Raw genomic sequence first — 27817 nt, forward strand, 5'->3', positions numbered from 1 at the left:
TTTACATTTTTAAAGTTCGCGCAAAATCCACAAAAGCTGAACTTAAACATAGCAATTAATTCTTTTTTTGCACGTCTGATAAATACTTTTTAATTACCATTGACAGTAGGATGAACATTAAAAACGGCATCATATCCATGCAAGTCAACAACACTCATAAAAACACTCACAATTTTAACAAGGTGCTCCCACTAGTCATACTGAGCCTGTGCAGGGCTTCCTTATTTTTCCTGCATATAGAAAGACTGTGGCCGTTTCCCACTGTCCGCCCTAACCACTATATAGGGCACTATATGGTGCTTACGCCATTTTAAATGTGTCCGAGCATCTAGACCAGGGGTCACCAATTAAAAATCAGCGGGGTCCGAATAAAGAAAATCAACAACCAGTAAAGGTCTGGAGAAATTTATAATTATAATCTGTTACTTTAAACAGAATTTAACACAGAAATAAAAAGAGGTGTTAATGCATCCAAATATATATATATATATATATATATAGAATTTGTTTTTACAATTTAAAATATTTTTTTTTTTTTTTTTTTTTTTAAGTGAAAAACAACAATCTTTCAGTTTGGTATATAGACAATTTCCTGATTCACATACTTCATAAAACTCCTGAACTGACCATTTTTTTTTTACTTTTTCATGGCTTAATGGGAGCAGTGGGCTTTAGGCTGCCCTGCAAGGCTTTAAACCTGGGTTTGAATGACAAAAAAGCCATTGTCAAGCACAAAGTGCTCATTTTTCAATATTTATTTTTGATTCTGTTCATGGTGGAGAATCCTGCTTCACAGCAGCAGGTTGAGCCAAACATCCTCTAAATGTTCAGGGGCATCTTTGAGCACGCCGTTTCACTTTTCTTTCACCAGTTCACTGCAGTTATTCCAGCAGTCCAAACTTTCTCTGGTCTTTCTCTTAGTCTTCTCCTTCTTTCCCATCGCCCGGTTTGCCACAGGTTTGCCTGCTGTGTCTAAAAGCAGCAGCAGCGGCAACCCAGACTGACAGCAGCTCATTGGCTAATTTGTATCACGTGTAGCCTGGTAAGTAAAGTTCGACACAATGCGGTAATTTATAAATGATTTAGATCAGGTTGGGTCGGGATTAGCGAGCAGGTGGGTCCAGATCCGGACCGTGGCCCACTAATCCGTGACCTCTAATCTAGTGGATGAAAAAGTAGTGGACTTGAAATTTCCGACAATGCAATTTGAAAAGTATTGATCATCCATGGTCACTAGGGAAGCAGATATATCCCGAAATGCTCTCCTCACAAAGCATTATGGGATTTGCTGTCACAGGGCAGCTGATAACAAAGATCGCACAGGCACCACGGGGTGGAGGTGGAGTTACCAACAGGGAGCAAAAAGTAGTGATCATCTGTCTAAAAGATCAGTTAACTGAGTTCACTATAAAGTCCACTATATGACTCTCTACTCTATATATATAAGATCTAGGGGTTAGGGCCTGAGGCTTTGTCCCGCACTAATCACCAAATCGCTTTGCGAGAGCTCTCCTCGCAAAGCATCATGGGATTTGTTGTGACATAAGGGCAGTGTGAGCAGCGACAAATAAAGGTGGCGCATGCACCGTGCGGGGAGGCGGAGTTACGTGACAAATGTGTAGTGCTGAAAAATAGTGATCATCTGTCCGAACGGTCAGTTAACTGAGTTCACTATAAAGTCTCCGCTCTCTAGAGAGATTAAGGGATTTAGGGCGGATGTTCGGACATAGTCTGAGGTGTTTTCTTAACATTAGCATCATAAATCTGTCTAGAAATTTTATATGAAAACTCACACCTTCCTGGGGTGCATGAACAGTACAAGTAAACACTAAAATGACTTTTTTTCACCAGCAAACATACACGTATTTGGTGCAAAGAGACTGTACTTCCAGCACTGTGTGCTGCAGCTTGAAACAATCAATATACGCAACACATCACCTTTGACCAGTGGTGGCAGAACAATTAAGATTAATTATTTCTGCTTTTCCAATTAAGTGCAGCTAAACTAAAAACTTGGTTGTTTCTAAACACAAAAAAAACAGTGTTTTATTATATATTATGCTCCTATGGAATAATAGCAGGATTATAATAATAATCGCACATTATTGATCTCACATTGGAGATATTTACCTAAAACTGAGCAGTGGGCTGCCATTGTGGGGCGCCGGGGGAGCAATGGGGGTTTAAGGGTCTTGCTCAGAGACCCATAGGGGCAGTCTGTGGGAGTGGGTTTCAAACTCCAAACCTCAGGATTCCAAGCTCTATGCCACAACCAATAGGCCGCCACTCCCACTACAGTATAGTCAGAGTCCTGATTTCTAAGAAAACCAGAATCTTATCTAAACATTCTTTAATAGCAGATTAGATGAATCAGTCTTGTAAAACTAGCCTTCAAGATTAATTCAGAAAAATTTGAAAACTTCAGGATAAAATAACATTACAATTACTATGACAGAAACTTACTATAACACAACCAGTGAGCTAGTAGATGATAGCATTACCTACAGTAACTGATCACCATTAATTAGGGTGATCTGACTGTTCAGTCGGAGCACGAGGCCTGGCAACTGTCGAGGTATGCAAACAACGATGGGATGGCCTGGTGAGAGTAGCAGACATTCTGCTCTGCATTCCTCAGGAGACAGACGCTTCAGCTTTCCACCCTACAGCACTGGATCTTACTTCCGCTTTCTTTTCTTTGGCAACGAAGTGGTATTAAGGCGCAATGCCGTAAGTGCTCAGACACATGCTGGTGATTTTAATTAGACGGTGACACAGCGTTAGTCAGTCAAGGTGAAAAAAAAAGAAGGTCCTTATGAAAGAGGGTGTGCTCTGCAAAAAAATGTCAGATGTTCCAGCATCAAGGAGCGGTGCTGCAACATACCCCGCCATGAATCAGCTGGGCCAAGCATTCAGGGCTTCGAATTCAATGAACTCCCTTTGCATTTCACACGTTTTTGGGAAATTCAACAGGTTATGTCTGTTCTGGACATTCCAGCTGCTGTTATTTCCTCGAGCACAGATGAACTGATTAAACTCCTTTGAGTTGTAATAAAACCTGTTTATATAGATGCTTTATTTAGTCGGAAGGTTTGGGTAAAGCACTTATGTAATCGTGGGATTCCAGATTGAACTGCAAATTACCTTTTTTTTATACTTTATACCATTAGTAGCCTATGAAACATGTATTTTACAGCAATTAGACCAAATCAGTAGAGGAAAACATGTGTTCCTTAAAAAGAGCTACAGTTTGATGTGTATTCATCCCCCTTTATTCTGATAGGCCTAAATAAAATCCAGCCGACATGAATCATTTGTTTTTTTTTTTTTTTACTTTAATTAGCAGAAAATAAAGTTTTGGGTTTTGTTTGTTTGTTTTCTGAGGATTTTATTTTCAAAAGGCAAAGGATAATGTCTGAGCAGATAGATTAAAACAACATGGAAACTGTCGTTTTTTTTTAGGAATATTTGAGTTCGATGGAAGTTACATCTGAAATAATAAAAGAAAAATCAGGTTTGAGTTGTTTTGATAAATGGTGCATGAGTCTGTTGGAAAATCCCACCTCCTCTGACATCATATGCCTGGCATTTGGTCTGGTTAAATGCTGCAGGCGGTTAGATCTGGACTTGGGCTAATTTTCCCTCCAGTATCGGTGATGCTTACAACCAGTCCTGACCTTGATTCGGATGAGCGCAAAACGAGCTAAACAGCTCATCGCTTTGGTTCAATGAATCTTTCCTTCATCAGCACTGTAGCTAAATGACAAAACAACGTTCTCAGGAAACAGATTTTAGTAATAACTGGGAGTCCTCTACTCGTTCTTCAAGTTCAACACATGAGTGAACATAATCTGGAAGTATCCAGGAGAGTGAAAAGTTAGAGTCTTACTATCATTTAATGCATTGGTTCCTTAACTTTCTCTGGTGCCCCCCAATGGGGTGCACCCCTTACCTTGGGAAATTGTGATTACCTTGCAAAAGTGATTAATTATAATACATAAATGGTCGCATGAACTGAATGTTCTGCAGGTGTTGGTGTGCTGTAATATCCCCGCTAAACATCTAACAGAGAAACGTTCATTTCACTGTTCAATTTAGGGCTGCAACAACTAATCGATAAAATCGATAAAAATCGACTTTTAAAAGCGTTGGCAACGAATTTAATCATCGATTAGTTGTGTCGCGCGATTAATGCGTCATCCGCCGCCGCCGTCATCCCGGGGAAGAAAAAAAAATATGGCGGAGCGAGTCAGCGCCACAGTTGCAGTGTTGCCAACTCAGCGACTTTTCAGACCCCTCCAGCGACTATTTTTTTAAAAAGCGACTAGCGACAAATCTGGCGACTTTTTACGGTGTCACTGGCGGCTTTTGGAGACTCTTACGTGAAAGCATGTATCGTTCCTACTCTTGTCCTCCAGCGGCAGCTGCTGCCGTGGGGCGCCTCTCCCATCCCAACGCCTTTCTCCCTCTCCCACAGGAATCCCTCTCAGCGCTGCAGTCAGAGCCGCAGGATTTTAGTGAGGAGTTTACCCTCAGCGTCCAGACTGCAAATGAAGCGCGCATGCGCCGGGATTGACGGCGCAAATTGATCACAATAATTAAAATAGCCTGCGCTTTGTAAAGTGAAAAAAGTCTTAACATGCAACTTTTGTAAAAACAAATGAACATGGCACGGAAGCACCACTGTTATGACGCAGCACCTGAAAAGAAAACAGGTTGGAGCCTTCAATGGCAGTGAAGAGAGCTGATCAGCAGGATGAGCGACCATGTTTGTTTGGTTTTAAAGTGGGGAAACGTAACGTTAGTTTCTCAGGTAGCTCATCTGATGCTTTCCTTACCTTGTTAGTAGGTTACAGACAGTGATAAGGTTGGCTACTTATTTTACTTTTAATTTCATTTGAATTAGCTTAAGCAGCGTTTACATTTACTTTATAAATAAATAAATTTGCAAATTATGAGGGCAAGGCTTTTAAAGTTTAAATCTTCTGGCAAAGATAAAGTAAAGAAGAGCCTGCAATTTATGGAAGTAAAGCAGAATAAAATCCAGCAGGATCAGTAATATGTCAATTAATTATATGCCACATTCCCATGTAAATATCTGTCTTTGGAGGATGTGTTTTTTAGCACCCCTAGTTCTCTCATTTTTATTCCAAATACAATTTATAATTTGAATCACAGGGATATTTTTATCTCTATGGTTCAGTATTTTCTCAAGTAGCAACTTTAACTGCTATACTTTCCTGTCCTAAAAGGCAGAACTCTTCTAGTCTAAAAAAACCTCATTTGTTGAAATGGGGGGGCCTATTGTTTGAACCCCTTAGGGGCTTTAAAAAACAAAAATGCCTGTCTCTTTTTGCGCTTTATGAAACAAAGTACCCTATATTTTGTGGATGTACAGCTACATTTCTCATGTAAGTTTGCGTAGTTTTAAAACAAACATTTATTTTTCATATTGCACCAGTACAGTTAATGAGCAACCTGTACTTGTGTGCTTGTTTGTTCTGTCTAAAATGTTTATTTTGGAATAAAGAGGTTAATATAAAAAAAATATTTTGTGTCCGATTCATCGATTAATCGAAAAAATAATCGGCCGATTCATCGATTTTCAAAATAATCGTTAGTTGCAGCCCTAGTTCAATTACTGCCTTAACCTACGCCAAGGAGAGCACTAATCAGAGAAGCAGCCAAGAGGCTGATGGCTGCACTGGAGGAGCTGGACACAAATGTAGCTTTTATGGTAGAGTGTAAAAGCAAAGCCAAACAAAACTGTATACAGTTTATTATTTGCAATGAAGAGAAAACAGCAACCAATTGGAAGAAAAGGCTCTTATTAGATTAGTCTACAGCTAAACATGCAAAATACCACATGTAGCACAACACGAACACTGCCCATCATCCAGAACGTAGCGCTGTCATCACACACAGAGTGGCAGCATCATGCTGTGGGGATGCTTTTCTTTAGGAAGGACAGGTTATCCGATCAGAGCTGATTGGAAGATAGTTGAAGGTAAACAGAAGGCAGCCATAGAACTAGAGCTACAATGACCCAGTAGAGGTCCAGACCTTAACGATTAGAGAATTGTTGATGTTTAAAGACAGTCTCTATCAAATTTAACAGAGTTTGAGACACTTTAAAAAGGGGAGGAATAAATGTTGGCGCTTGCTTCTAGACATTTAAACCTGGTACAGAACCCCTGCAGCTGTTATTAGACTCAAATGTGTTGTGGCATTTTAGAATAAAACAAAACCCTGGTTTGCTGGGTTTAAACCAGAATTTTCATTTCTTCTGCTTGCGATCCATCAATGTGATAAATGTCTTTATTATTAAAAGCATAGTCTCTCCATTTAGTTTGGATCTTAACTCGCCTAACGGTTTATTACCAAACATAAAGCACTTAAATAAGAGCAAGATAAACTGAAGCAGAAATATCTGTCTAGAGTTTCAAATTCGGCTAAGAAGCCACTCATACAAGTGATTAATGATGCCTCCTGCTTCTTCTACACGTTACATAAAAATGCGTTTTCTCTCCATAAATCAGTCAGGTTTGAAGAACCTCTTAAAAAAAAGTTTAAACGATTAGCCTAAGAAAACAGACATGCTTTAATAGCTCCCTGACAGACAGCCGGTGGCGTGGCAGTCCAGGGTTAAAAGGAGCAGCACACGTAGCGCCTGGAGGACAAAGCAAATAAGGCCACGCTCCTTACCTGCTCCTGCTTGTGAAAGGCAAACAAATGCCCAGACACTAACTGCTCCAGTAAATACTTCAACAGAAAGCAATCAGGCAGGGTCAGTAAGAGCCAGGCTTTGATGTTTTATTTACAGAAAGGACATAAGCAGGAACACACACAGGCTTGAAATGAAGGAGTTGAGCTATTCTTGGAGTAAAAACAGAAAAACTCAGGAAAGAAAAAAGAAAACAGGGGGATGTGGGAAGCTGAAGTGACGTCAGAGGGAGTTTAATCCTGAGCGGCCCTCTGACCCAGCTAGGGAGACAAAGACGGCGAAGGGAAAAACATGGCCTCTTCACACACGGCTCTGGATCTCAACATCTGAATGTTTGGTTTGTTACGCAGTCTTGTGACAGCAGCGTCTGCCTTCCAAGTCATGTCTTGGGAGAGTCTCAAACCTCTGCGGAGCAGAATCTCGAAGAGACGGACACGCAGCGGGTTGACCCTCGTTTAAAGAACAAGAGTCATTTATTCAGCTGGAAAAAAGTTCACCGAGAAGAGAAGGAGCGACTTGATATGAAATGATACAGAAAAGGTTTTTTTTTCCCACATCAAGCTCAGTGTAGCTCTGGGTGAAAGATGCTGGAGTCATTCTCCTGTCAGACTGAATAAACCTGTGATTGCCAACAACGTCAAGCAGCCAACACCAAATTAACTTGGCTTTTAAGGTTATAAAGGGATTTCCATAATAACTATATTTATACGCCGTCATTATAAAGGCAGCTGCCGGATTAATGAACCTAAACAGCGAGTGCTGGAAGGGGACGGTTTAGGAAGATTCCTGCCATGCTGGCTGCGTGAATCATTAGGTGACCGATGCTTGGAGAAATATCACACATCTTCATAGCCCATATTTAAACAGAGGCACTTTAAGGCAGGAAAAAAGTAGTTCAAGATGACATGAGGTGCATTAATGTCTCCACTGGTTTCCAGAAGAGGATTTTCTTTTAAGTTTGCATCTTTTTTTGCTTTAAAATGCAAACAGGATCCGTATCTATGAACACTTTTTAGTTTTTACTTTGGTTGGGAACAAATCCCACAGCATCACAGAACCTCCACCTTAGTCACAGGTGGGCATGAGGTGCTTTGACATTTTCATTATTTGCACCTGATCTCACCTGTTTTCTAAATAATATCAGATCAAAACTTGTATTTCAAGTTAAACTTAAAGTTAAGCTCCATATGGTCTTGTAATGGTCAGGAAAAAAGCATGAATTGTAGTTAGCATCTGAGGACGTTTATAGAGATTTTTCAACCTCATGATGTTTTTTTGCTGCCTGCCTTCTAATACCCAACTTTAAAGATGTATTTACCTCCATACAGTCAGACTGATTCAAAGTTTTCTATCTAAGGAAAACCAGTTGATTGCATCGACTCATTGACTCAAAGGCAATCCCTCACACTAAGCATGCTTGTAGCGACAGTGGAGAGGAAAATCCTATATAAAAATGTTCTATTTCATCTAGATCTTAAATTATCATCTAAATATACATATATCTGATTTTTCAATCTTGTCTAATTTATAACCTTAAATCTAAATGCATTTGGATTTACATCTAAATATCTATCTATTTATCCATCTTAAGTAAAATCTAAAAAGTAAATATTTATAAAATATAGATGTTCTATATCATATATATATATATATATATATATACACTATATTGCCAAAAGTATTTGCTCACCTGCCTTGACTCACATATGAGCTTAAGTGACATCCCGTTCCTAATCCATAGGGTTCAATATGACGTCGGTCCACCCTTTGCAGCTAGAACAGCTTCAACTCTTCTGGGAAGGCTGTCCACAAGGTTTAGGAGTGTGTTTATGGGAATTTTTGACCATTCTTCCAGAAGCGCATTTGTGAGGTCGCACACTGATGTTGGACGAGAAGGCCTGGCTCTCAGTCTCCGCTCTAATTCATCCCAAAGGTGTTCTATCGGGTTGAGGTCAGGACTCTGTGCAGGCCAGTCAAGTTCATCCACACCAGACTCTGTCATCCATGTCTTTATGGACCTTGCTTTGTGCACTGGTGCACAGTCATGTTGGAAGAGGAAGGGGCCAGCTCCAAACTGTTCCCACAAAGTTGGGAGCATGGAATTGTCCAAAATGTCTTGGTATGCTGAAGCATTCAGAGTTCCTTTCACTGGAACTAAGGGGCCAAGCCCAGCTCCTGAAAAACAACCTCACACCATAATCCCCCCTCCACCAAACTTTACACTTGGCACAATGCAGTCAGACAAGTACCGTTCTCCTGGCAACCGCCAAACCCAGACCCGTCCATCAGATTGCCAGATGGAGAAGCGCGATTCGTCACTCCAGAGAACGCGTCTCCACTGCTCTAGAGTCCAGTGGCGGCGTGCTTTACACCACCGCATCCGACGCTTTGCATTGCACTTGGTGATGTATGGCTTGGATGCAGCTGCTCGCCCATGGAAACCCATTCCATGAAGCTCTCTGCGCACTGTTCTTGAGCTACATGAAGTTTGGAGGTCTGTAGTGATTGACTCTGCAGAAAGTTGGCGACCTCTTCGCACTATGCGCGTCAGCATCCGCTGACCCCGCTCCGTCAGTTTACGTGGCCTACCACTTCGTGGCTGAGTTGCTGTCGTTCCCAAACACTTCCATTTTCTTATAATAAAGCTGACAGTTGACTGTGGAATATTTAGGAGCGAGGAAATTTCACGACTGGATTTGTTGCACAGGTGGCATCCTATCACAGTTCCACGCTGGAATTCACTGAGCTCCTGAGAGCGACCCATTCTTTCACAAATGTTTGTAAAAACAGTCTGCATGCCTAGGTGCTTGAATTTATACACCTGTGGCCATGGAAGTGATTGGAACACCTGATTCCAATAATTTGGATGGGTGAGCAAATACTTTTGGCAATATAGTGTATATATATATATATATATATATATATATAAATTTTTTTTTTTTGAGGTATGATTAATCTTTCTATTTAGCAAGTTCCATTAAATGTGAAATGAACTCACAAAATTGTAGAAATGTGAATGAAACCTTTTTGATGTTTTTGCTTTATTTATATGTTTATGTGGCAAACCTCCACAACCTAAACTGTATAAGTATTAGAGTTTACAATGCATTTTATCATTCATTACCCCAGTTGCACAATAACAGAGCTATAACACGATACTGGCTGGTAAATTTGACCTGTTAGTTTCTTTTCTCCTGCTTACTGTCACAGCTTCTCAACTAGGGGTGGGTATTGCCAAAGAGGTCACGATTCGATTCGAATCATGATTCATAGGCCACGATGCGATTCTATCACGATGCATCACGATACTTGAATTATTGCGATGCATTGCAATATTTTCTCCTCCATGTTTTGTTTTTGAATGACTCGGCGCAGTATCCTGCGGCCGGAAATGCTTGTGACACAAGGCAGCGTGCGTCAACACATCCGCAGCGAAATCTACTGGACTGGAAGTGGTATTGCACTTGTTTTTGGCTGATGTTCGCCAACCATTCATGCAATTTTATTTATTCATTTTTTTAAATTAATAATCGATACTTGGCGTCAAGAATCGATGCAGTACATCATGAAATTTAGAATCACGATGCATCATCATGACGATTATTTTGCACACACCTATTCTCAACTGTAGTTTCTGTTATCTATAAGAAAACAGGGTTTATACAGGAATGAGTACGGTAACTCTTTTAATACTCTTAGAAATTATTTTAATGCCATCAACAAGTACCCATGGCTCTCATATATACACAGCAAAATACTTTGTCATCTTTACTGTTGACAGGCTGCAGCCATGTCCCAAATTCCTAGCCTTTTCTCCGCCTCGAGCTTCTTTTCCGAACATACGGCTATACGATAAACTGGAAGCAGTTCCACGCAAATATATCGCGATGTAATATATCTGATGAAATTGTTTTTAATAAACGTTTTTTTTCTTTTTTTTTTATAAAGCATTTTAAATGTTATGATAATCACAATGAATTTTAATGACAATTAAGGCCTTAATTATAAAAACTATATTTTAATGACTTTTAATGATTTTTTAAAGACCGGAGGAAACCCTGGAAAAGATGGGTTATATAATATTTCAAACAGACTATTTTCCCTGTCTTGATAGTTACTTTATAAATTTTAATGTCATATAATGGCAACAAAGAAGAGTTAGCAATAAAGAAGGTCATCTACAGTGTCAAATCAAGCAAATAGTTCATTAGATTTTTAAATAAGATAATGTATAACAAATCACTTTACTATAAAACCTTTGGGTTTTCTTAGTCAAAACACTAACATCAATGTAAGACATGCTTCTTCAGCCAGCTGAGCAGCAGTGCACAGGAAAGGGCCGCACATATTTACTCTATACTTCCTCCTACACTTCATTTTCTTATGCTTTGATACCAGTAACCCCCAGTCCCAAACTCTAAAGCAGCAACATTGAAGTAATTAATATTTGTACCACAAATTAAAAGGAACTTTATTTGGCCTGCTTCCCCTTTTAATGCAAGCAGGTGATGATATGTAAATGCCATTTGCTGATTTAATGCTTCACATGTTGAGCATCGTCTTTCCCTCACAGTAAAGACAGAAAGTGAGACCAATTTTCTAAAAACACCCAAATGAAAATAGAATAATGAAAATGACAAACGCGTTCAGCTGTGGATGGACGACATTCCCGGGGGTCTGATCGTGTCTTGCAGCGTCTCAACAAAACATATTTAGTTGTCGGAGACATTTGCTAATTCTAGAATAATCTGTGCCATTCTGGGTCCCAGAAGATATTTCTATCTGCACAGCCCCCCCCTCCATCTCCCACCCCTGCTTTGCCTGGCGACGAGCCGCTGCATGGGAAAGGCATGTGAAACTGGAGTCTGAGCGATCGGACCTCGTATGGTTGGGTCGTCCCCAACAGCTCCTCAGTCGTGACTAATAAAAAAACATCCCAATTAAAAGTGCTCATAAAATGGACAACATCACATATGACCATTTTCATTCATTCTGATCATGGGCTGGTTCCTGATATCTGCAGGATTAGTAGTAACTGTAGAAGGCAGGAAATCTACAGGGTTCCTACAGCATAAGGCAAGTTAAATTCAAGCTTTTTAAGACTTTTTAATGCCAATAATGTGAATTTGGTCTTAAATGTCATAATGCATTTAAGACCAAATTCACAAGAAACACAAGAAAAACCTGCTTGCGACAACTTAACCCAAAGGTTTATTTTAACATAAACCACTGCACTAATGTTTCAAATTTTGAAAAGCTTCCCATACAGGAAGAAAGCTAAAAACACACAAATGACAGATATATTTTAACAATTATTTAACTGAATTCACAAACTTTGTTTTAGCAGGGAACAAAACAAATCAGCTTTAAAGCCACAACATAACCAGTGCTAAGTCTTTTTTGCAGCTATTTTTCTTTGTATGGTTTTCTTAGTATGTTTGATTTGGTGATAAGTGGAGGCGTTGCAGAGACAAGGGTGGAACTAACTGAGAAATACCGGCTGTTTCTTGGTAAATCGATTTTGACGCTTTGTGTTTCGCGCTTCGCATGTGTGACTCCACTGCCTTAATTCCCATCGTTCTGAGCTTGAATGACTTCTTGCATAAAATCCACTGAGCCTCATGTATGTTCCCTGGTTTTATCCATGGAGAAAACTCTTGGCTGGAGACAATTTTGGTTACATTTAGGCCCCGTCCACACGAAGTCAAAACGAACACGAAACGCTGATATTTTCCAAAACGTTTGCCGTAAAGACGGAGACGTAAAATAAATGTGATCGTCCACACGAATGCATGAAAACGCTGCAAAATGTATGCAAGGCCTGTAAGTGGCGCTGTGGTGCCAAAGCAAAAATAAGCGACGAAATGTTGGGCATGGCATTAATATTTATACATGGTTGCCCTGCGGGTCCATTTTCGTGGTTCAGTCAAATTCAGGTGCTGAACTATGTGGTCAATATTGCTCTGTTCTTCCTGGAGATATTCCAGAAGAAGAAGATTCTGTTGTAAGCCCGACAGCAGGGTGAGTAGCATTAGCAGCAACGGCGCCATTGTTGTTGTGATGTGTCGCGCATGCGTGTTTAGAGGCGACGCTATGACGCATGCGTGTAAAAAAAAATATGCGGTTAGGGCGTAAAGATGGAAACGCGAAAACGGCGTTTCGAAATCTTCCCACTCTGAAGGCTGAATAAAAAAAAGATCGTTTACAGACCCCCGAAACGCCGGCTTCGTGTGGATGAGAGGCTGGTTTGGTGAAAAATTTGTGCGTTTAGGCCAGGGTTTGACTTCGTGTGGACGGGGCCTTACACTTGCTCATGTTTTCCAGACAAAAAGTTAATGGCGCATCTCCCGAATGTCCCGGCCGCAACAACGCTTTTAATGGTTCCGCTATCAGGACGGAACCAATAATGGCAAGCCGTTACTTCTTTTTTTTATAAAAAAAATGTTTTCAATTTTAATGTTACTAGTTACTAGTAAACTAAGAAAACTGTATAGTGCTGTAACCCTAAAATTAAAAATTTTCCATTTAAATAGCTAAATATCACCTTTAATGTAGGGTTTGTCTGATTAGACGTTTCCAAATTCTGAGGGTTTGTATATTTTTCTACAAACTCTCTGTGATCTGACCCATTTGTACAAGCTAAGGAAAGTATTACTGATAAGTCCACAGAACTTCACTTAAAAAGACTTTTTAAGAAGTTACAGGCTTATCTTCAGTCATACAGTCTAAAGTCCATTACAGAAAAATCCAGATTGATTTTTGCAGCTGTGCAAAGCGTAGAAAAAGACTTGGCCGCCCGCCCCCCACGTGTTGCCAGATAACGCAGCTCAGCTGACAGAGAGACCTTCTACACCAGGGGTGAGCAATTAAAAATCAGCGGGGGCGGAATACAGAAAATCACCAACCAGTAAAGGTCCGGAGACATTTTTAATTATGATCTGTTACTTTAAACAGCATTTAACATTGAAATAAAAGTACGTTTTTATGCATCCATGTTATACATTTAATTTTTTAATAAAAAAAAAATTTGAAGCAGAGAACAACAATCTTTTTTTTAGTATTTAGAAAATTTCCTGATCCACAAATTTTATAAAACACCTGAACTGACTGTTTTTGTTACTTTTTTTCTTTTACTTTTTTTATGGCTTAATGAGAGAAGATGGTCTTATGCTGCCCTGCAAGGCTTTAAACCTGGGATTGAATGGACACAAAGCCATTCTCAAGCACATATCAAGGTGCTCATTTTGAGCATGGCACAAATGGCACACCATTTCACTTTTCTTTCACCAGTTCACTGCAGTTCTTCCAGCAGTCCACACTTTCTCTGCTCTCTTTTATTCATCATCTTCTCCTTCTTTCCCATCGCCCGGCTTGCCACAGGTTTGCCTGACAGACTGACAGCTCATTGGCTAATTCGTATCACGTGTAGCCTGGTAAGTAAAGTTAGACACTGTTGTCGAACAATATGTGGTAATTTATAAATAATTTAAATCAGGTTGGGTCCGGATTAGCCAGCAGGTGGGTCCGAAACCGGCCCGCGGCCCGCTAATCCGTGACCTCTGGTCTAGTGGATGAAAAAGTAGTGGACTCTAAATTTCCAACAATGCAACTTGAAAAGTAGTGATCATCAATGGTCACTAGGAAAGCAGATATATCCTGGAATTGTCTCCTCACAAAGCATTCTGGGGTTTGCTGTCACGGTGCAGCTAATAACAAAGGTTGCGCAGGAACCACGCGGTGGAGGCGACCGTGGTCCGCTAATAACAGTTTGTACTAGAGATCGAGTAATGCAGGATTTTTATGTCAATACCAATATCAGTTAAACCAATCACCGACATGTGCAGCCAATTATGGGTGGCCAACTTTTAAACTCAATTTTACTTTTCATTTCCTACATTCATATGGCAAAAATTACAATAAGAAATGTAACACAAGTCTCATTAAAACAATAAACATTTATTATAGAGATATTTTATAGTTTTTAACAGAAAAATAACTTTACAAAAGCGTTTTTATTCGCCCCTTTACGACTAAAACATAATTTGATGAGCAGTCAGACACCTCAGTAGTTCAATGCTGATTCATCTATAAGCATGTAGCCTATTTTCCTGAATGTAGTTTGGGTCAGAAGTTCTCGCACCGTTTTTACAGATGTGATGCCAAGTGTGTCCATATTAAATGGGTCCAACCTAGCAAACAATCAAAGCATTATATTGTTTGGCTGTGACACCAATCCTGTGCATCTGCCATCAAAAATTTTGTTTATAGATATTAGAGATCTGCCTGTTTTTCAGTTTACTCCTGTTTCTCTGACTGTGACTGGCTGGATTTGCTCTCTCTTTATCTTCTGACTTTTACAGTTGTCTATTGTATCTCTGCTTCTGTCTCCTTGAACCCCAGTTGGCCTCGGCAGTCTGGTTCTGCTGGAGGTTTCTTCCTGTTAAAAGGGAGTTTTTCCTCTCCACTGTCGCTACAAACATGCTTAGTGTGAGGGATTGCCTTTGAGTCAATGAGTCAATGCAATCAACTGGTTTTCCTTAGATAGAAAACTTTGAATCAATTTTACTGTGTGATCTGGTGAACTGTAAAGTGCTGTGAGATGACTTGTATTGTGAATTGGTGCTATAGAAATAAACAGAATTTAATTTAATTATATTCAAGATGGATTTTGTGGATATTTAGAAGCGAGAGACCTCCAGCTAAACTCAAACACCAATGGCTTCTCCACATATGGTGAAATAAAACTTGTCAAGTATATAAGCACATGCTAAGAAAACAAGCAGAAGGATGCTACAGTTCTGTGTTTTGGCCACAGTTGGCAGGATATTAGAAAACTGAAATTTATGCAATCAAATAAAATGATACAATACGTGCCACAATACTTCGGTTATGATACGATATTATATTGCAATGTCACCATATATTGCGATATTTTTCCTGCTAACAAAATTAAATGTATAGATAAAAAAAAGCAACCTCTGTATATGTTCATCAGATGATATTGGTCGTTCAGTTATTTAGGTATCCATGTTGTTTGGAGTTTTCGTCGGTCCAAGCCTTCCACTCTGACTGCCTCAACTACAGATATGGCGCCGCGCAGCAAAAGGGCTCCACAGCACTATCTCCCAGATGGGCGGTGCAGAGGTAGCTCATTTTTACTCAGTTTTGGTTTAAAAATGTTTTGCTTAAAAAAATCTATACTAGGAACTAGGATATTATATCAGGCAGCCAAAAATCATTACCGTATATATTGCAAAAACAATTTTTTTTCTCCACACGCCTAATGCATGTATTGTCCGATACAATAACAATAAATCTTTAATAGTTATGCTGATCCAGTAATCGGGTTTCTGTTTTCATAATTATCACACACAGAGATGCAGTTACAGTGATTAGTATTATTTCAGAGCACCTGCTATATTATAAAGTATTTATTTGCAACGTAGATTTACATCTGTGTTAATTTGTTATCTGCATTTTAACTATGTTTGTGCCAAGCCTGATACCTTCACTAACATCACAAAGTGTAATGTTCATTTATTTAACGGTATTGGCTCAGGTATCTGAATCTGATTGGAAAAAAACTGGATGAATGCATCTCTAAGCAATACATTTATGGTATTATATTATTTGGTGGTATAGTATTTACTGACGGTTATAATTCAATGAGACCCTCATATGAGATTATTTGAAGCAGCTAATACTGATTAAAGCTTTTTATTCCTTTGATTGTTTTGATTTGAAGCTGTCTTACAGCTCAGAGTACAAATTATTAAATTGAGACCATGAACACAGATATTACTGTAAATTATGTCCGCTTCAGCAACACACCTACAGATATGCATTCTTCAAATCAAAATCTGGACAAAAAACGTATCCAGCCTTCAAAGGCTTTCGGTCGCCCTGTTGTGGCCTTGAACAAGCTGCCAGAATACAAATAAGAAAGAAGGAAGTAAAAAGAGAAGCTAAACCTCTGCATATCAATCATGGTGTTAAAGCGGGACAAATCCGCACAAAACGATCGTATCAAATTCTGCGCATTTTTGCTCTCACCCTAAATGTCACCTGCTTCAATTCCCCAAAGTAAGACTCAGACAATGAGAATAAGAGAGACCACAAGTGCTGCTGGCCTAAAAATTCCTTTCCAAGTTAAAAAAGAAACTTGAAAACAACTTTGGGAGGAATGTCATTTATATCCAGCCTCTCTGGTGCTGCGTTTCAGAGCATGCAGCTGACACAGGCGCTTCTCCCATTATATGTTGAATCTTATGGAAATAGGTCTCTATAAGTAGACTAAGATCTGCGTCTCTGAGCGCATTTAGACGGCGTCTGGACACATGAGGGGGGAAGCTGACTCAACCGGCACCAAAGTAAAACTGCTCGGCTGTCAGGGATGGAGGGTTTATCCCACTTATCTGAAAGGCGCACAGCTGAACTCGGACATTATTTAAATACCAGTATAGAAGCAAAAATAACTCAGCTTTTGTTAAGTACATCATATATTTTTTATTTTTTACCCTTCATCTTTACTGACAAAAGTTACATGATCTGTGGAATAGATCTGATAAAACTGCAACCATGTCCAGTCTGCTAATGGTCATCTTAGCACCAAAGGATGGAAAAAAGAGGGTGATAAAAGTTCCTTTGAAGTCATAGCTGTAAAGGAAGGGATGACGTATAATCCGAAACTAAAGGGACACGCTCTTTCTAGAAAATTGGAGACCGGAGACGCTACGGGGGAAAAAAAAAAAAAAAAAAAAAGAAGACTCCTAATACATGCTAGGTCAGACGTTGGATTTACCCATTTGGTTGCTTTGTTGCATCTTTTTAAACCTTAGTAAAAACAATATATGGGGGAAAAAAAGTAAAGTGCTGCAGTAAAAGCAGCAATATTTATTTAAAAAACCAACATCAAATATATCATGTTGTCAGCTACTAGGCCTTGGCGTTAATTATGTTCGTTTCAAAACTTCAGAAATGTTCCTACGGTTGGAAGTTTAAAAAATGTACATATTGGCAACATATTTGTAAAGCAGCAGACTGCAGGCTAGCTATTTGCAAAGTTAGCCTAAATAAATGAAATATAATTAGCATATTTATAGGGATGAAACAATCGGATTATTCTTGATTAATCAATTATTGAAATATTCGTCAACTAATTTAGTAATTGATTGTTAACTGGAGTATAGAGACTGTAAAACGCGCAATTAGCTGACAGAGAAACCCACCTTAAGCAGTAATTATATCAAAATTAGAAAACAATGATGTAAACATTTTTTATTTAAGATTAAAAAAAAAAAAAAAAAGGTTCCTTCTGTCAATATGCTCTATTCAGAAATCCACACGTGGAAAAGTTTTAGTTTCATCTGGTTTCATTTCTTTAAAAAAAATTTTTTTTTTAAGGAACCTTTGGCTATCCAATTATAAATCAATTAATCGAAAAAATAATCAACAGATTAACCGATTTGCAAAATAATCCTTAGTTGCAGCCATAGATATTTAATGGAAAACTAAAGATAAAAGTTTATTCGAAATGTTGATAAACTAAAACCTACATCCTCCATTTACATGTACTTAGCTGTGTTTCTATTAAACTATCAGGCACATTTAGAGTAAACTTTTAAAATGTCAAAAAAATGAATGATATGCTTTTCCATCAATTGGAGCAAATTAACCATGAGATGCACAGTGTAATGTCTTCAGATGTTTAAGTTACTCTGAATTTATGGTGCAAGATGTATTAAATAAATTACTTTTTTTTCACCTTATCAAAATAAACACATTTATGCTTGTGAAGATTCTCAGTAATCCAGGTCATAGTCATTCCAAAAAAAAGGAAATGAAAAACAATCCACTGGACTTTGTTTCTGTACAAAATCTCGAACTCATTGCTATTCCTGACATTTTGAATTGAAAAAGCTTCCTGGATGGGAAGCGAAACGTCTTCAAACTCGGAAACAAAGTGCACTGGATTGTTTTTAATTTTTTTTTTTTTTTTTGGAATAGACATATTTATAAAAATGCATGCACTCTCAAAATATTTCCACATTTATTATAGTCTACTAATTGCTTTAGCATAAAGTTAGTAATACTTTGCACAAGGACCTCCTCTTTTCTATAATAACCTTCTAAGCACAGCAGAGAAGTCGATGCTGCTCCACCATGCAGCACAGCTAATTTAGGGCTATTTTTGAGGAGTTAGGGGGATTATCGAGTGTTTATATTTACAAACAGAGACATAAAGTTGATTCTCCATCTTTATTGCCACTAAACAGTTTAAATATTCCCACATTGGACTCTGGATCAATTTCTCGTTCAGCATTTCTTCTCTTACAAAACTCAGTAAGGCTCAGCTTAAGAATAAAAGCTGGTGTTGAACTGTAAAGTGCATTGAGATGACAATTTGTGATTTGGTGCTATATAAATAAACTGAACACAATTGAAATAGTGCCCTCTAATAGACAGTGGAAACTCTACAATACTAGAAGAAAGTCTTTAAGCAGACATTATGAGTTAACTGGATGGAGCACTGAGCAAAAGTTGGTTGAAAAGACATTGAAAAGACGACCTGATTTACATCCAAACAACATCTACATTTGGTTGAAAAGTGAAAGATGAAAAGGCGTAATTTTCAGGTTGTTGAAAAGACATTGAAAACTGGGTTTGTAACGTAAACTATCGGGCTTAAGTTGGACAAAATTAGACCGACCAAACGCAGCCCAATTTTTAACAATGATTTTAGACTAAATCAAGACTATGAAGGACCGACCACATTTAGCCTACATGATGTCTAGTGTTTGGGGGGAAATGTCTAGTACTTAAACATTAAAAATAAATGTCTTTATCTGCAAGCTGGACTCCACTTTAAATTCTAATCTAATCCATAGAGAATTTTGAGTTTAGAGGGGCTTTTTTTTGTTGTTTTTTTTTACATCGCTAGTCCAAAAGCACTGAAAAAAAAATTTGATATACATATATATACATATTTTTTTATTTTGAAATCTTGATGATTGAGTCCAATTTAACTGTTAACATCAAGCTCAGAAAAAAATTAAAAAAACGCTGATGGGGGACATGTCTATTGTTAGGAATCCTACTAAACAAGTTGTTTTTTTGCAGCAGTGAAACAGATTTTTATTTTCAACACATTTTATAAAACATAGAAGTTTTAACAAAGTGGTCCATTTTATCACAGAGAGAGAACCTCACCCCAACCGATGCCAATCGACCAAGCATTCTTTTTTTTCCTCTTTTTGAATAAGAATTGTGCAGATGTGTGGACGGGAGGGAAAAAACACAATGGTGCCCCCTGAGTACAAGGTTAGTCCACTGGCTCTGGCATGTCCTGTTTAGGTAGTATTCTTTGCAGTATACACACGCACTCAGGGAAAGCACACGCAGCAGCTGCAGACACCGATGAAAGGGCACAGTGACAGACAGAAATGATGCTAAGCAGAATTAATAATCTTTATTGTAGTAAACCTCTCAGAATTTTGAGGTATAAGGTCAGGAAGCGGGATATTAAAGGGGGTTGACCCCTGTAGCAGCATCAGGACTGGCAAACATTGTCTGCTAATGAAAAACAACACTGAGGCCAAATGACTGCCCATGTTCAGCAACACCTTTCACAGCAAAAGACAAAAAAGAGGCATCATAATGAAAATACTAGAGCAGGCAGAATAACAGCGGGGTCCGCCGCATGTGAATAACCTTTCAGTGCTGGAAGCACGGCGCTCCCTTTCCAGAATAATTGAATTTGGTGTGCTTTGTGACCAAGCATAAAGGCCTCCCTTTGCTGAGCGGCAGGCCGACCATGACTGTTGCATAACAGAGCTAATAAAGGAGGCCTATAGGGCCCAGGATGAGAGGAGGAGGGAGACACATGGGAACTGCCTCTGTTCTGCCGCTTTGTCTAGGGGGCGCAAGCGAGAGAGCATAGCCCCCCCCCCCCCCCCCCCCCCCCCGGGGCATAAGTGTAGCATGCCAAACATAACACTCATTCCACAGCAACAAAAAAGCCCCACAGAAGTGCTCGGGTTATCTGCAGGAGATGGCCGGGCTTTGCTTGAGCCATCCATCTTTCTCAGAGATGCGAGCATCGGTGATGCTGAAGGCAAAGCGTACTAGTTTATATTTCACCTACGGTCCAGATAAACAGCAGAACCTCTGCTCCTGTGCTGCAGGAGGTTAAATATACGCCTAGATACATACCGCAGGTGTCTGTTCACACTTCGATTCTAGTTTTCACTACATGCTACCACCTAACCAAAGCAGGACCCTCACTCCATTCTCGCCTACCGGCATCTGTTCAAGCTGGCAGGAACCAAGTTGAACTCTGGCTGTTACGGCGCTCCGTTACAGCACATCACCATCATCTCCGGCAATTATGATTATGATGAATAGCTCTTGTGTTTCAGCGATTAGACGATAATCCACTGCTGACTCTTTGTGGGCTAATAAACCCGAAGCTAGTGCGCTCTGAACAGCCGTGGCAGCAAGCGGCAGATATCTGACCTGAGCACAGGGAGCCTGCTGAGGTTTAATCATGAGAGACTGAAGGAAAACTACTGATTCCTGCGTCTGCAACCTTTACAATCAAAGAGCCATCTTTGACTTAATTCCTGCTGATAAAAATGATAAAACATTACATGAACTTTTTTTTATAACAAGAAGAAGATCACTTATTTAATAAGTATCTACCACAGAAGATTTGTCCTTTTTAAACAAACTTGGGTCATTTCAACTGTTTGATTTTAAAATAAAGGAAAGAAAATTATGGAAAGAGGATAAACAAATTTTTTCAATGTGATGCAGATATTTTGTCCCACTTAAAAAAATAATAATAATAAAAAAATATATATATATTATTATATTACAGTAAGGTAATAAAAAGTCAATTAGAGCCGCAAGTTTTCCTCAATCTCTTTTTTTTAAGAAAGAAGAAGAAAACATATATTTAGGCATAATTCAGGCTGGTAAAGCAGTGTTGACAGGTGCAGGAGATGGGACTTTACGATGTGTTGCGCTTAGTGCCAGAATTACCCATCATGCAGCAGCATTTTCTGCAAGCGTAACAACAAGCTGGCAACTGCAACGAAACATTTTTGCAATGGACATTAAGACCGTAATAGAGAGCTCACCTTATATCCTCAGATTATTTAGGCAAAAGCTGCAGAAATTGTTCACTGGATTGTTTCTTTGATGGCCTGACATGTTTCAAGGACGACAAAATGACAAAAACAGAGCGCATAGCTGGAGTTTTTGTGTCACATCCATAGTTATGTGATGTTATAACCTAGTGAGGTTGACCCGTTAGTCCTGCCTTTGAAATCGAGCTCTACCTCCTGTTTATCAGACTGAATACGTCCATTAATACGTCGTATCAGTCCGGCAGGCCAGGCTTGGAAAAGACTAAAAGCATTGAAACAACCCAGGCCTGACTCAGATAAAACTGTTTCCAGCAGATTGCTGTTCTGCAGAAAAAAAATTAAAAGATTAATTTAATCAAGGATCATCCACATAGAAACCAGCTTCTATACAACGCATTCATAAAAAAATACATACACATAAAATCAATGATTACAAGTGAAATGCTTCAACAGGAAGAACTTGTATGTTATTTTTTTAATAGTGGCTCTGATCTGATTGATCTAAGGCCCTTAGGAATATCATTCCACAACTTATTAAATTACCTGTATCATCAACTTGCACCTCTACAACACCACAAAAATTGGCGGCATCCATCAATGCGTTTCCCTGCTTTTGCAATCTTTACTAAAGAGAAATCATTTTGACACGCCTGAAAACACATATTTTACCTCTTTTTTGCCATAATTCCATCTTTTTTGCTCAAAACGTTACATGCATTGGTGAATTGTCTGTAATATACTTCAGGAGGGATACCCCCTTAGTCTAAGTGTGCACAGAGGATGCGGTCAAAGACCAATCTGGGCATTCTGATCTTGATTTGAGATTGAAATACTAAGGAAGAACAGATTGTTATATTATTAATCTTTTGAAAAAAATCAAACTCCAAAAAAAAAGTGCAATAATTGGTTTTTCAGTACTGCTATTAAACTTGGTTTAGAGAGTATAAATAAAGGTCACTTTTTTTGCAGTGTAGTGTAGGGCTGGGTATTTTCGCCAAATTCAATTTTGATTCATACAGTTCGAAATCGATTAATTTAAATTCGATCTGTTTTTACAATAAAGAAAGTGGTTCAACTGTGTTTCAAAATATTCATGTATTTTGTTTTTTCAGCCCCCATTTGTTAATGTCTTCAGTCAACCTATTGGGTATATTTGCAGCTGTCTGGCTTGAAGTCATCTTGAGTGCATCTTTCCTGCTCATTTGAATTTGAACGTCATCCTTGTCACTATAAAATGAATCGATCTCATTCCCTAGACGATTTTGCAAAAATGTAAAGGAATCAATTCAAAATCGATTAAATCAATTGTTTCACCCAGTCCTAGTGTAGATTATTTTAGCGATGGGTAGTTTGCTGGTATTCAGGTTTACCAATGTTTTACACTTTTAACTAGGGCTGCAACGGACGATTATTTTAAAAATCGATGAATCTGCCGATTATTTTTTCGATTAATCGATGAATCGGACAAAAAATATTTTTTATATTAACCTCTTTATTCCAAAATAAACATTTTAGACAGAACAAACAAGCACACAAGTACAGGTTGCTCATTAACTGTACTGGTGCAATATGAAAAATAAATGTTTGTGTTAAAACTACGCAAACTTACATGAGAAATGTAGCTGTACATTAGGGCTGCAACTAACGATTATTTTAAAAATCGATGAATCGGACGATTATTTTTTCGATTAATCGATGAATCGGACAAAAAATATTTTTTATATTAACCTCTTTATTCCAAAATAAACATTTTAGACAGAACAAACAAGCACACAAGTACAGGTTGCTCATTAACTGTACTGGTGCAATATGAAAAATAAATGTTTGTGTTAAAACTACGCAAACTTACATGAGAAATGTAGCTGTACATCCACAAAATATAGGGTACTTTGTTTCATAAAGCGCAAAAAAAGACATTTTTGTTTTTAAAAGCCTCTAAGGGGTTCAAACAATAGGCCCCCCATTTCAACAAATGAGTTTTTTTAGACTAGAAGAGTACTGCCTTTTAAGACAGGAAAGTATAGCAGTTAAAGTTGCTACTTGAGAAAATACTGAACCATAGAGATAAAAATAGCCCTGTGATTCAAATTATAAATTGTATTTGGAATAAAAATGAGAGAACTAGGGGTGCTAAAAAACACATCCTCCAAAGACAGATATTTACATGGGAATGTGGCATATAATTAATTGACATATTACTGATCTTGCTGGATTTTATTCTGCTTTACTTCTATAAATTGCAGGATCTTCTTTACTTTATCTTTGCCAGAAGATTTAAACTTTAAAAGTCTTGCCCTCATAATTTGCAAGTTAATTTATTTATAAAGTAAATATAAACGCTGCTTAAGCTAATTCAAATGAAATTAAAAGTAAAATAAGTAGCCAACCTTATCACTGTCTGTAACCTACTAACACGGTAAGGAAAGCATCAGATGAGCTACCTGAGAAACTAACGTTACGTTTCCCCACTTTAAAACCAAACAAACATGGTGGTTCCGTGCCATGTTCATTTCTTTTGAAAAAAGTTGCATGTTATCACTTTTTTCGCTTTACAAAGCGCAGGCTATTTTAATTATTGTGATCAATTTGCGCCGTCAATCCCGGTGCATGCGCGCTTCATTTGCAGTCTGGACGCTGAGGCTCTGACTGAGAGGGACTCCTGCGGGAAAACGCGGTTGGGGTGGGGGAGGCGCCCCACGGCAGAGTAGGAACATGCATGCTTTCACGTAAGAGTCTCCAAAAGCCGCCAGTGACACCGAAAAAAGTCGCCAGATTTGTCGCTAGTCGCTTTTTTGAAAAATAGTCGCTGGAGGGGTCTGAAAAGTCGCGGAGTTGGCAACACTGCAACTGCGGCGCTGACTCGCTCCGCCGTATTTTTTTTTCTTCCTCTTTCAGTCAAGAGGTAGTGATGACGGCGCGGCGGATGACGCAATAATCGCGCGACACAACTAATCGATGATGAAATTCGTTGCCAACGCTTTTAAAAGTCGATTTTTATCGATTTTATCGATTCGTTGTTGCAGCCCTACTGTACATCCACAAAATATAGGGTACTTTGTTTCATGAGGTGCAAAAAAGGCATTTTTGTTTTTAAAAGCCTCTAAGGGGTTCAAACAATAGGCCCCCCCATTTCAACAAATGAGCTTTTTAGACTACAAGAGTTCTGCCGTTTAAGACAGGAAAGTATAGCAGTTAAAGTTGCTACTTGAGAAAATACGGAACCATAGAGATAAAAATAGCCCTGTGATTCAAATTATAAATTGTATTTGGAATAAAAATGAGAGAACTAGGGGTGCTAAAAAACACATCCTCCAAAGACAGATATTTACATGGGAATGTGGCATATAATTAATTGACATATTACTGATCTTGCTGGATTTTATTCTGCTTTACTTCCATAAATTGCAGGATCTTTACTTTATCTTTGCCAGAAGATTTAAACTTTAAAAGCCTTGCCCTAATAATTTGCAAGTTAATTTATTTATAAAGGCTGTTTTAATTATTGTGATCAATTTGCGCCGTCTGGAGTCTGGACGCTGAGGGTAAACATCCTGCGGCTCTGACTGCAGCGCTGAGAGGGACTCCTGCGGGAGAACGGGGTTGGGATGGGGGAGGCGCCCCACGGCAGAGTAGGAACGATGCATGCTTTCACGTAAGAGTCTCCAAAAGCCGCCAGTGACACCGTAAAAAGTCGCCAGATTTGTCGCTAGTCGCTTTTTTGAAAAATAGTCGCTGGAGGGGTCTGAAAAGTCGCTAAATATAGCAACAGCTGCTGGTTGCTTTGCTGAAATAAAGATAATCCTTTTTCCTTTTCTATACAGAACAAAGTTGTTTCTGCTTATGAAAAACCATGAACAGAAACGCTGTGAAAGCTAAAGAAAAACTTTATTTGGTAAACAACAAGCAGTATAGCTAATATCAGCTTGATGAGGTCGTGTTACACAATATATTTGTTTATCCCTAAACTACTATGAGAATATCCCACCTGATCTGAGTAAAGTACATCTGTGGTAAAGAGGGTAATAATCGGGATTAGCTGGACTCACCTACAACATTTTTTTGGACAATTTCATCTTAAAAGGTGATTTTCTTTCATTTTTAGGACTCTCATAAGTCTTTAGATGAGATAACATCTATTTACTCTGTTATTAATCACCAACGACAGTAAGCTAGGGGATGATATATATCCCCTTAATTAGCTTTAAACAGACGAGCTGTCAGCCCAGAGCCTTTACATCTGAATCAGCCTTTAAACTTCAGCGCAGAAACCGACAACTTCTTGATCTGATGCATGTCAGCCGGATGGATTTACTATTAGGCACATATGTGATTTATAATAAGGCGGTTTCAGGTGGCGACGAAAGGCATTCCTCTGGTAAGATAGCTGATAAATCAGTGAGCGCCTCCAGAACAAATACAGGAAACATTCCTTTATTCATGACAAACCCACAGTCTCCTCCCTTTTGACACTCAGTCCTGCAAGCGGCCCTGTGCAGCAATGCTTCAGCAACCAGCAGAGCGGAGGATCGGGGAGGAAGGGGCAGCATCAAGGAAAATCTAGTTTTTTTAATCTAAATTATAGCCAGGTCTCTACAGGAATAGGAGAACATTTGAGAGAAATCCTGAAGATTTATGTGCTAAACTCATAAGAGGCTCATCAAAAACAAAACGCGACTCAATAGTTTTCCACAACAAGAAAATTAAAAACACTCCACTGGACTTTTTTTTCCAAGTTTGAAGACGTTTCGCTTCCCATCCAAGAGGCTTTTTCAATTAATTTTTTTTTTTTTATTTAAAAAGCTTCTTGGATGGGAAGCGAAACGTCTTTAAACTTGGAAACAAAAGTCTAGTGGATTGTTTTTAATTTTCTTTTTTTTTTTGGAATGTCTAGGATCTGGACGACTGAGAATCTTCACCAGCGAATTGACGCAATAGTTCGCTTCCAAGGAGTCAATCTTCTCCGTCGACCTGCATCGCAAGTTATCAGAATATATTTCCCCGAGGAAACATCCCCAAAACAATAACACCTCTAAAGTAGACCAGAGCCAATGATCCGAGTTTCCATTTCAAAAAAAGTTTTCCACACTATATCGTTAGAAGCGTAAATTTCAATACATTTTACTGGAGTAATAAAGTAAAACACCAACACAAAGTGAGAGTGAAAGAAAAGCAATGCATTGTTTATAGAAATGTATTTAAAACATCAGAAATGCACGCCATTAGGCTTTTAGCTAGCAATGCGTACCGCTTTACTAAAAAAAAAATAACCAATCGAACGCCTGTTTTTCTCCTGCAAACTTCGCCCAAAATGTTCAAAATTTCACAAGCAGCAGATGCTGGAGTTGGAATAATTACAATTTTTGACTTTTTTAAACTTTTGCTGCTCAACGCGCTACATCAACCAATGAGAAAAGCTGATCAGAGGCTGGCAGGGAGACGGACACAGCGCTGATGATGCAGATCGCTATGATCACTCCACTGAAACAGTTTATTAACGCCTAAATTAACTTAAAATGTTGAAACCTGACAGCAAAATATGTTCGCTTTGATTTTTCTGGTGCTTATAGTTTGCACCACATAATGGAAAAACGCTAACATCTACAGTAGGGGAAATCCCCCAAAGAGGCGAACCAGCCTGAGGCAGCTACTGCTGGGGATTCCCAGTGACAGAGCACCGCCGGTATGTCGGCGTCTGAGCGTCTCCGAAACAGGCGGGATCATAATCTTAATGAACTGACTGCACAGATGATGCTGTAAAAACATATTTAAAGTACTTTTGCCCCCCTTATCACAGCAAATATAGCAAAGCTGCTCTCTGCCACTGAAAAGAGGAGCAGCACAAGTATTAGATACATCTATACACACTTTGCTGGAGGCGTTTCAGGAGCGTCAAAGATGCTCTTGAGGGACGACCTTAAAGGAATAGTACACCCAAAACATGATT

General features: G+C 38.8%; 1 protein-coding gene across 2 annotated transcripts in view; it reads right to left on the minus strand.

Moving 5' to 3' along the window:
• Window positions 1-27817, minus strand: part of wwc3 (WWC family member 3) — a 65379-nt gene that overhangs the window by 30654 nt on the left and 6908 nt on the right. The gene's annotated exons all lie outside the window — the stretch shown is intronic.

This window comes from Cyprinodon tularosa, unplaced genomic scaffold (genome assembly GCF_016077235.1).
Source record: "Cyprinodon tularosa strain WSP-4 unplaced genomic scaffold, ASM1607723v1 ctg98, whole genome shotgun sequence".
In the NCBI taxonomy this organism is placed as follows: Eukaryota; Metazoa; Chordata; class Actinopteri; order Cyprinodontiformes; family Cyprinodontidae; genus Cyprinodon; species Cyprinodon tularosa.